This window comes from Rhagoletis zephyria, unplaced genomic scaffold (genome assembly GCF_001687245.7).
Source record: "Rhagoletis zephyria isolate East Lansing unplaced genomic scaffold, Rhagoletis_zephyria_1.1 Rzeph_scaffold_04256, whole genome shotgun sequence".
NCBI classification, from domain to species: domain Eukaryota; kingdom Metazoa; phylum Arthropoda; class Insecta; order Diptera; family Tephritidae; genus Rhagoletis; species Rhagoletis zephyria.
In genome coordinates this window covers 29,200-41,077 of record NW_016161339.1, presented here as the reverse complement: position 1 = coordinate 41,077, position 11,878 = coordinate 29,200, and positions in this window count along the sequence as shown.

The window sequence follows — 11,878 nt, the reverse complement described above, 5'->3', positions numbered from 1 at the left end:
TTTTTCATCATTCTTTTCTATATATGGTATTAATATACACAAACTGAATAACAAAAATTGTAAATATTATTTTTTTTCAATTTTATTTCAACTGAAAATAACTATTAAATTTTTATAAATTGGCTCGGGACACAGGTTTTTGCTAAACCTTTGACATTGAAAATATTTTTTAAGTTATTTTCAGATAATTAATTATTTTTTTTTTATAATATAGTTACGTAGAATCGATAATAATTTATAAAAATGCAGATATTTTTCTATTTTCTTTTTGAAGAAACAAAATATAAAATAGTAAAGTCTGGGGACACCAATTGGTCATGTTTTTTAAGAACGACCCACCTACAGCCTGCCAAACACTCACCTACAGCCTGCCAGAAAAAACGATAAGAAAAGTTACGTTACTTATAGATACGGCGACCAGATTTCTGTGGCCAAAAATCGGGATATTTCTAAAGCATCGAATCCGAGCATACAATTATGTTTTTAGAATAAAAAGGCTTAATACAGTTTTAATTAATACAAAACAAAGAGAAAAAAATTTAAAAAATATTATTTTTTTTTATGAAAATATAACTTAAAATCTAAAAAACATGTATGTTAATCAAAATTTGTAGAACATTTGCAAAAATTCGACGAATTTGAACAAACGTTCATCACAATATGAAACATTTTAGTCAGATTTTCTAGAATTGTTTTGATTATGCTATGTTTTGAAGCCCATTAAATTTTAGTATTATAAAGTGCAAATCGGAAGAAGCTTGGACTTAACGTTGATTTTTGGCAATTTTTTGTTCGCGCATTTTCTCCCATAAACAGTACATTCAAAAAATTTTTTGTATGGAAAAAATGAACAACACTTTCACAAAATTTACCAAATATCAGCGGTAAGTCCTAGATACTTAAAATTTGCACTTGGAATTGAATAGGTTACAAAACTGAAAACTCAGGATGTTTCTAAGAAATCTAGTTAAAAAACTCCAAATTTTTTTGAAGCCTTTTCGAATTTTGCTAATTTTTGTACAAAGTTTCAAATTTTGATTTACTTGGTCTTTGTTAGATAACGAGCCACGCTTTCATGAAAAGGAATAAACATTAAATAATCGAAAGCGGAATAGCCAAAGAAAGCTTAAAAGTATCTTCCCTGTTTATAGTTACGACACTCTATGTATATACAGCTTATGTTTTTCATAACCACGTTTTTTTGAGGGCATTATTATTTTATTATATTATTTTTTATAATTTCACATGGTTTGATTAAAAGGAAACCACAAACTTAACAAATAATTATAAAAACCTTAAAAAAATTAAGCAACAACGGCAGTATAGCGAGAGCACCAGTTTGACAGAATAAAACCAAAGATCATGAAAATAGGAATGTTGGCTAGAGATGACTACCGGTGATTTTATCACTGTGTTTTAAAAATCGCTTATAGTGACTGCTACTGCCAGGCCCAATATCAGTGATTGGTGATTTTTCTACTCCCATGATATTTCGCTGTGAATGAAAATCACATCTGACAATAGGTTTGTATAGTAACCAATATAGTTAGTACTAATTTGTACTGGAACCTGCAAATTTTTACTGGAAAAGTGTATGATAACCCAAAAATTTTGCAAGAGACCACTGAATCGAGAGCGTAACAACACGGGAGAGCCGCAAATTCTTGCTAGTGAAATTTTTACTAGCAGAAGAAGAAGAAGAATATATGTTAAAAGCCGCCATTTGTTGAATTGGTTTAGCACAAACAAAAGTAAAATGAGTGGAAATCAAAATATTAATGATGTTTTGGACTGGGTAAGTGCTTGTGTGTAAATGAAAGAGTTTAAAACTGATTTATAAATAGTAAAATGTTTACAGCAGAATGTCAAAACAGTGCAACAACTGTTCACTTGCAAGTTTTTGCTAGTTTTGTGTTCAATAACTATTTCTGCTAGTTTTCTCTTCTTCTCAATTTTACGCTCTATTTTGCTTTTACGCTCTCGCTGCAATGTTTTACTGGAGAAGTTACTATACAAACCTAATAGCTAATCAACAGTAGTTGGGAATGGTGCATTTTTCTATCATGGTATAAAAGGTGATTTTACAACTTTTAATTATCATTGTTAATATGCTCGTATGTATATTGCGCTTTTTCATTACCTTTCTAATGTTGTTTTAAATGGACATTTTCTCAAGTATCTACGGAGTTTGATTTGTTTGATCGCGCTATTTGCGTTTCAGTTTTTTATTTTAAAATTCGTATCAACGAGTAAAGATGGCTGCAAATAATAATAAAAAACGAAGTGAAATATGGCAATTCTTGAGCGAATAAATGAAGCTATTCCCTACACTCATATCTTCCACTGCAATTCCTACGGGTAGGGAATTATCCCTACATGTACCAACACTGATTTGTCATAATTTTTTAGATCTTACTACTAACATTTATGTGTTATTAAAAGAACTAGCGACCTCAATAGCCATACAAAATCACTGTGGTTTAAAAATCGCAATCACTCTTTTGACTGATACTGAAAAATCGCTATTCCGCCCATCACTAATGTTGGTTATGTTTATGGGTCCCTTATATTCTATGTTCTTCGTGGTGACGAAAGTGCTGCCACGTTTTTCTGAAAAATGGTTTTTGGGTCAGAGTATAGGGAGAATCTTAATAAATGAATAAAGAAAATACTGAAAAGCGGGACTTAATCGCTACAAATATGAAAAATCGGGACTCTTAGCTCTCCCTTACAAAAGGTTGAATTTACAAAGGAGGAGAAAAATTATGAAAATGGTAGTAGAAAGGAAGGCAAAGTAATTAGTATTGAAATGTTTTTATGAATTCCTATGTAATTATAAGCAATTTTACATTCTTAATGAAATATTGAATGAAATATTGAGAAATTTACGCGAAATATTTAATTTATGTGCTATATAGCGCTATAAAAACTGCGAAATATTTTAAAATTAGAATAAAACTATTAAGGGTTTTATGTAGGTATCATATTTAAATTTTTGATATTTTAATCAGTGGTATAGGCACATATCGTCATTTAAAGCATAAAACCGCGTATCGTCATTCTGCAAATCCGCGTAACTGACTTTGGCTGCCAAAGATTGGATTTGCTCTAGGGTTGCCAGATTTTGTATGCGCAAAATCAGTACGTTCGACTTTTTCGTGCTTAAAAAACCAGTACTTTTCAGTACATTTTTATTCAAAGCAAAATTATGAATGTAAGTAACAGAGAATATTTCCTTTTTGGTTGTTGTTGTTTCCGACAGGGTGGGTGTATGATGTCAAACAAGGGATGACGGAATTTCGTTCCATAATACATCATAACAGATAATACTTTAAAACGCCGGAGAGCCTGTTTTTGACAATATATTGGTATATAGTAAATAAAATATAGTTCATAAAAAATAAAAGTTTTATGCATTTTAACATGAAAGTACACATCATTGAACTCAGAGGCTAATAAATTGTTTTATATTTATGAAATTTTTTAATAATAATAATGAGATAATTTCCATTTTCAGCGTTTAAATAGTCAAATAATTCAATACATTTCATTTTAAAATTACTTTTAATTTGAAGCTCACTTTAAAAAAAATTAATTAGGAGCCGATTACTCTCTTTTCGCCAGGAAGCAAACTATATAGATCGTCTCAGAGTTGCTTCGTTTGAGTGTGGTATGGAAAAAAACTAAANTAATAAATTGTTTTATATTTATGAAATTTTTTAATAATAATAATGAGATAATTTCCATTTTCAGCGTTTAAATAGTCAAATAATTCAATACATTTCATTTTAAAATTACTTTTAATTTGAAGCTCACTTTAAAAAAAATTAATTAGGAGCCGATTACTCTCTTTTCGCCAGGAAGCAAACTATATAGATCGTCTCAGAGTTGCTTCGTTTGAGTGTGGTATGGAAAAAAACTAAATTACATATTTTTTCATACTGTGGAAAAGTACCACTATTTAAGGACTTCATCTATATTTCCTCATGGCTTAAATTACTTTTTTCAACTAAGCAAAAACTTTGAAAGACTAAGAATTCGCTAGAAAGAGTATCTAACTTACAGCCAATTTCACGAAATCAATTTAAGTGAAAAAATATTTTAATTTCTTGAACTTTATATGGAAATTGACAGAAAATAAAAAATCATTTTCCACTTAAATTGCTGGTGAAACCGGCTGTTAATGTCTCGAATGCAAAACTCTTTTACAATGTCAGTAAATTGTAAAAAAAGAGTTGTAAGTTAAAGGAAAATTTGTTGTTATTAAACTGTTATTTATTTTCGAGATAACTAACAACACACGACAAAAAAATGCCAGCCTTCTTTTTAAATAATTTAAGCTCCATAATATTATCGCAACTGGTACGCAACGACACGACGATATGCCCGTAAAACGATTGATTTCTTTGTTGTATTAATTTTNAAAAAAATGCCAGCCTTCTTTTTAAATAATTTAAGCTCCATAATATTATCGCAACTGGTACGCAACGACACGACGATATGCCCGTAAAACGATTGATCTCTTTGTTGTATTAATTTTTTGGGCATATCAAACATTTTCTGAAACATGTCAACTATAATTAAATTATTTTCTTCTTACATTTTACAGTACAGTTTAAGGAAGTTCCAAAGTTATGTAAACACATTAAGAAAATCCTAAAGTATTTTGTTTGAGTTGAAAATTCAGTACAAATCAGAACAAATTTTGAAAAAGCAGGACATTAGCGTACTGATTGAAGAAATGAATAAATTCAGTACAAGAGTTGAAAAATCAGTACTGTACTGATAAAATCAGTACGTCTGGCAACCGTAATTTGCTCCCACAAGCTCTTGGCTTAATCCTTATCCATTCGGCCTGAAATATATTGCTTTAAAAAAAAGATAACCATTTTGAAATATGAGTGATTTTACTCTCTAGAAAATAATTTATGCAACCTCACATACGCGGTTTTGCATTTTGTTGACACGCGGTTTTGTATATCAATAAATGTATCGAATAAAACGTATACCACTATTTTACACGTAAGCTATTACTTTTGAAATCCATTTTTAAAGAAGCAATACGGATCCGGTTCCGGACAACTACCCGGTTCGCTGTGTGGTAATTCAAACCAGCCCGGACTTTGCTAATATTTTCGTATAGTATACATATCCAATAATAAAAATTCGATGGATTTGCAAAAGTTAGCTCTTATTTCTAATTTATGGCCTACTAAAGCTTTCATGTCTCGGCCTAAGTAGGTTTCAAAAAAGTGAAAAAAATAGTTTAAATAGCAAAAAAAAACTTGGCTTTTTTCTATAAACAAATTTTTAAAATTGAGGTTGTCTGTTATTCCTTGGCACAGATTTTTTGTTTAAATTTTGATGGAGTGGAATGAGGCCAGCGGAAATAACGCTCATGGGCTTTATTTCCCAAAAAAGGAGAAATAAAGCCCATGAGCGTTATTTCCTTTTTGAAGGGGAAATAGACCGCCGCGCACTGGGGCCAAGCGTGCGCAAAATTAAATTACAAAAAAAATGTTTTTTTTGGAAATATAAAAACGCAGGTTTATTCCCCATTAAATTCTACATTTGGGGGTAGGTTTTCACCTTTCTATCATTTTTCGGCAGGGAGATATGCGTGTCCAAACTTGACAAATTTGAACAAAAAACTTTTTTTTTTCAAAACTGGGAAATTAAAATGTGCAATACAAATTGTTACTGTAAGAAAGCGGTATTATATCTCATTATTTTGTTTTTTTCCATTACTTAAAATGAAGTTTATTTATTCTTTTGTTGTATTTTGTGGGAAATTATGTGTTTTAAAAATTTTATGATTAAAAAAAACTAAACTAACCTCTGTTTTTTCAAGTGTAATTTTAAAAATCACCTTTTTTTTTTAAATGCGCAAAGAACTTTTAAAATTGATAGTACTGCAATAAAGTATGTTCCTTCCTTACTAAGAATCCGGGTTCAAAACCAAAAGCACTTTGCGCATTTTTAAATAAATTGGTTTTAAAAATTTCACTTTGATTTTAATTAAACACAAAAACATATACTTCTGGTTAAGTTTGATTCTGTTTCCTTTCGATATTAAACTGATTATTGTTTTAAGGTTGCTCAATGAATAAAAAGAGGATTAGTTCTAACAAGGACTTAAAAATCTTAAGTGAGAAGCGGATTTAGTATCCGACTATGAGGAATAAGTGTCACAGTTTTCTTTATATAGTGCTTATCATAACTATGAGGCACCAAGATACTGAAAAGTTTTGACTATTTTTTTATTTTTATTTAATTTTAATTATTTTTTTTTTATAAAAATATAGTTTATTTCTTAATAAAAATCTAATAAAACTGAGTTTCAAACTTCGTAAAAATATCGATGTTTTTCATTAGATATTTAAAAAAGATGTTGAGTCCAAGTTTGAAGTAGCTAGGACATACCGTGGACTTTTGGCAAGTTTTTTGGTGAAGGTGTCGCTCATTTTCTCCATATAAAAAAATTGTCGAACATACTTCGTATGGAAATACGTAAGTCCTAGCCATTTCAAACTTGCACTTTAATGTACTACAATTAAATGGGTTACAAAAGTTCATACTCAAAATCCTTTTAATAGTGCGTGGCATAAATATACGAGACCCACATATTGAAAAGTTTTGACTATTTATTTTATTAACCGACTTCAAAAAAAGGAGGAGGTTATCAGTTCGTCGGAATTTTGTTTTATGTATGTTACCGCACAACTTTGGGCCACGTTAACCGATTTCGATAATTGAGTAGTCCACTTGCAAAGTGCGCTATGTAAAATTTTTTCGATTTTTAGTTTTTGGAGGATTACGTACCAGTAGTTTCAGTAGTTTCATGTCCACTAACAACACAGTGCAAAATCTGTTTATATTCTGAAAAAAAAATAGCATCAGATGTTAACTCTTCTTCCAAAAGTCGCTATCATACTTGTTTATAAACTTCCAAAAGTATACATCTTCTGATGAACTTAGAAAACTGCTTTAGGTCATATAGACTGTTAATGTTATCTTATGTCATGTTATGTTATGTTACAGTTTTATAAGGCTCTTATTCATCCAAATTTTCAGGTAATAATAAAGAAGATTCAATTTAAATGTTACTTGTTGTCGTAGCTGTTTTTTTCAAATTTATGGCTTTCTATTATAAAATCACATAACGCTGTTTGCAAGTGGCCTACTCAATTCTTTTTTCATCAAGAGTGGTCCCATACTAATCCGATAATTGCATCATGAAGAAATTAACGATAATCTTAAATTTTTATATGAGAATTGAACTCGGTTTTGATTTCTGCTTAAAAATTACTTGTTTTTATTTTATTTTAATTATTATTTTTTTTATAAAGATATAGCTGATTTTTTTAATAATTAATGTTTTAGTTAGATACATTACTTACATTTCGATAATTTGTAAGCTTAATTTGTAAGTCTCTTTAAATTTAAAACATAATGGGGCATATCCATAGTCGAATCAAAGACGAAACTAAAAATTATTTCGACTTTTTTGACAAATTTTTTCTAAAAAAGTGTTTTCGGAGAGCTGAAATTATTTTTACTTTCATCTTTGTTTTGACCATGCATTTGTCCCATTATGTTTTACATTTAAACGTAAATTTTTGTATCTAGTATTTCCTATCTTTTACTATCTAACTGATCTCTATATAAACGACTTCACCTGTTTCATGCTCTTTCCTAGTGATTACAAAAAATGCCCACTTTGTTACTGTTATAACATTTTATCGCTTTGAACTTAGTTTTAAGTATTGCGAATTCATTGATAAAGCTATCCTCTAATCGAAAGGACTCGTCCTTCCTGATTAAATTGTAACCTTAACTATTTTTTTGTTAATAGAATTAGCCGGGGAAATACTCTATAAAAAATTGGCTACTAATGGGTTAAAATATGGTCATCAATGCGTTAATTCAAAGTCGTAGATGAATTTACCCATTTTGCACCATAATAAAATCAAATCAACTTAACATAAGATATTACAAAAAACTGGGTAGTTCAAGCAAGTCTAATGGAAATAAAATCATTGCAGAATTTTGAGCACCCGCTTATATGGGGCGGCCCCAGTGAGCGCCGCGGTTGAGCGCCAACAGGCTCGCTTCACTTCACTGTTTACTTTTTCGTGTTCCATTTTTTGTTGAAACTTTGAATTATTTAATTTTCATAGACATGTACATACATACATATGTATAAAATATATGCATTGAAATTTGTTAATTTCAATTTCTTCATATAATAAAGGAAAACAAATATTTATTTCAATGTTATCATATTAGTTAGTTTTTATTTTTAACAGGGGCTTTTGGATGTACATATTCTAAAATTGTGACAAGAGCCACAATAAAGATGAAATAATGCCCGCGGGCTTTATTTAATTTTTTAGGAAATAAAGCCCGCGGGCGTTATTGCCTTATCGAAAGGGAAATAATGCCCACCGGCAAAAGGGAATAAAGCCCGCGGGCTTAATTTCTTTTTCGAAAAGGCAAATACGCCCGCGGGCTTCATTTCTTATTATGAGTGCCTTATTGCACTCCACCGTTTAATTTTATTATACGGTGTGTAAATTTGCTCACATTAGGAGAGGGAACTGGTTACCTCTCTTTATATGCGTGAATTAAAAAAAAATAGGGCAAATTTTGAACATTTTATGTATGTATATACCGTGAATTTGTGAACAATAAATGTTTAGCATTCAAAAAGAAAGTTTGAGATGTATTCTACGCCACACATATGATAAGTAAAAGTAAACAAGCAGTTTTAATTAAATTAACACGGTGTGTAAATTTTCATTCATTAAGAGAAGAAACTGTTTACCTATCTTAGTGTGCGCAATTTAAAAAAAAAAAAAAGTTTAGAGTGTAGGCCATAAAAATATGAGCTACTTCTGAAAATCCATCGAGTGTTTTACTACCGCATGCGTATACTTTCAGAAAATGTTAACAAAGTCCGGGCTGGTTTCGGCTGTCGCGCAGTGTTATCAAACCCTTGAATTGATTATTGAATCATGACTTTAATTCATTGTCTATTTTTCGATTAAGGCCCACCTGCATAGAACTTTCGCGTTCGTTCGCTTTCGCCTCGTTTTGACAGCAGCGTAGATAGCGCCAGTGCTTGCGCCTATTTTTTAGCGGTAGCACAAAAATGTTGCTGTTTTTAGACGTGATTTCAGCGAAATGTAGGAGTTTTTTCATGTGTTTTTTAGGCGCCACTTTCTATGTGAAGCATAAAGTATACACTTCTCAAGAAAAACGAAAAATTAAAATAAAATGAGGTTCAAGAAATGAAAGAGAAGTTTTCTTTTATCAAAATTGTTTAAATCAGTTGAAAGCTCATGAAAAAATGCTCGTAATATCTGAAAAATTGTATAGGACAGCCGCATGGTGAAATAAAAATAAGGTGATATCAGTAATCTAATATGGCGTAGCATTTGACAAAATTGGCCATCATAAATTACAATGTTGCTTACTCTATTTTTCTTCCTATTTGTGTTTCCAATAAGAAATATAGTGTCGGCAACACTGTTTATTTGTTTTCTTTTTTACTTTGACATTCGCCTGCGTTCTTTCAATAAATTGCGCGAAAATTTTCGGAAGTTTTAGTTGCGTCGGTAAGTTATCTGTTTTATATTTTCGATATTTTTAGTTAAAGTAATACTTTTTCCTTAACTACCACGTATTGGTTTGAAATTCAACATTGCGATTTGTAAGTATGTACATACATGCATACAATTTATACATTTTCTATTAAATGTTGAGCTTGGTGATTTTTAGTATGGAGTTGTATACTAGTTTTTAACCCTCTTGAAGATACATCTCTATTTAGCTCTAAGTGGGAACCCCAAAAATGGTTCATTTCTTTACCTTTTAATGATTGTATTATTTTATTATTTTATAATACGCCTTTTAGCTGCGAGTCCCTTAAATATCGTTTTAGCCGTTTAAAGGGTTAAATGAACAAATTATTATTTTAATTATTGGCGTATTATTTTTTAATAGAATATGTCAAGAGTACCTTGTGCTTTGTGTCATACGACATGGCCAGGTGCAGGTGTAAGTCGTTTTCAAGTATTCAAATATTTATGACTACAAAATTCTCTAAAGTAAACATGTAAACTAGCAGGGTCAATTAAATTATTTTCTATTATATTATATTAGTTCAACATCAGCTATGATATGGAACTCAGCTATTCATAGTATACAGAAATAAGTGTTTGTAAAGACTATTAATTAGCTTCGAAAAAGCTACATATTATATTAATTCTAGAGTTTCAAAATATTCAATTTGAAATTACATTTATTTATTATCACTACAATTCCATGCATTATAAATTCGAAAAACATGTGCATTTAATAAACATCTAAAACTAAAAAATGTGCACATAAAACATTCAATACAACTTGAAAATATCCACCGATAAATGATGTTCTCTCTTGTTCATCAAGTTCTCTTTCAGCTTTTAATTCTCGCCTGAAGCAGAGGGAATATGAAATGGATAAGTAGGGATCAACAAACACCAAACGTGTTTGATTCCAAAAGTTTTTTAGTCCTTTACCAAATTAAAAAGAAATATTTTAAAAATAATAGACAAGATTTTCTTTTTTCTTTTCAGATTTTCGACAATAAAAATTATCGCATGCCGCCCTAATGTCTAATAATTACTGTTCTACGTTTCATTAATTAAATAATAATTAATTGCTGATTTATTGTAACTCCAGTACTACGATTTTAATAAAGTACTAAAAAGGTAGTAAGGGGTACCAAAAGATTGCCTTTTCTACTAATCTCAAATACATGACCGGAGTATGAGGGTCAACAAATAGTACAAAAACGGCTTCTGATGTCACCTTGTTTTTACTTCACCATGGGACAGCCGAAAATAAAACAATACAGCTATTTTATTATTTCACATGTACACAATGGTTTTGTAAGTAGCTTTTTTCTTTTGGAATCAGGAGGAAAAGGGGAATAATTCAATCTGCTTACAAAAAGTAGCGAAGTTCCACAAAAAGGTGTCCATAATAGTGCATGGTAGTACCTATTTGATTTAATTATTTTATTGAAACGAGCTTATCTACATCGAATAAAACCTCTTATTGTTATTAAAAATAAATATTTGTATGTACTTGTAGACCAAAGTTGCGGACGTCAGACCGCGTAAAACTTGAGAATGGATGGTACACTTTGAGTTGTTTTTCTGTTTTTTCTTTCTTGCCTAATNTCCATAATAGTGCATGGTAGTACCTATTTGATTTAATTATTTTATTGAAACGAGCTTATCTACATCGAATAAAACCTCTTATTGTTATTAAAAATAAATATTTGTATGTACTTGTAGACCAAAGTTGCGGACGTCAGACCGCGAAAAACTTGAGAATGGATGGTACACTTTGAGTTGTTTTTCTGTTTTTTCTTTCTTGCCTTGGAAATTCTTTGCGGTACACTCTAAAAAGTGCATGTAAAACTACTACTAAAAAGTGTATATTTTTCAACCAGAATCTGTGCAAATATACGCACAAGATGTTCAAGATTTGATTTTGAACATGAGTTGTTTAAAATATACCCATAAATATACACATGAAATGTTTAAAATTACAAACATTTTGAAAGCAGAACTACATTTTTTACAAATAATAAATATTAGGTCCTCATATTTACACAATTTTAAACACTTTGTGTGTAATTTTTCTCTACGTGACAAATTTGGTATGTAAAAGTAAACATAGAGTTTTTAATTTTTAATATTTTTTATTGAGCTTTGTACCACGATTGTTTATTAGGAAAAATTGAAAAAGCAACAAAGTCTAAGCGGTAGAAGTTATAGCACTATTTCGGAGATCACCACATCTCCTCATCAGACTTCTTTTT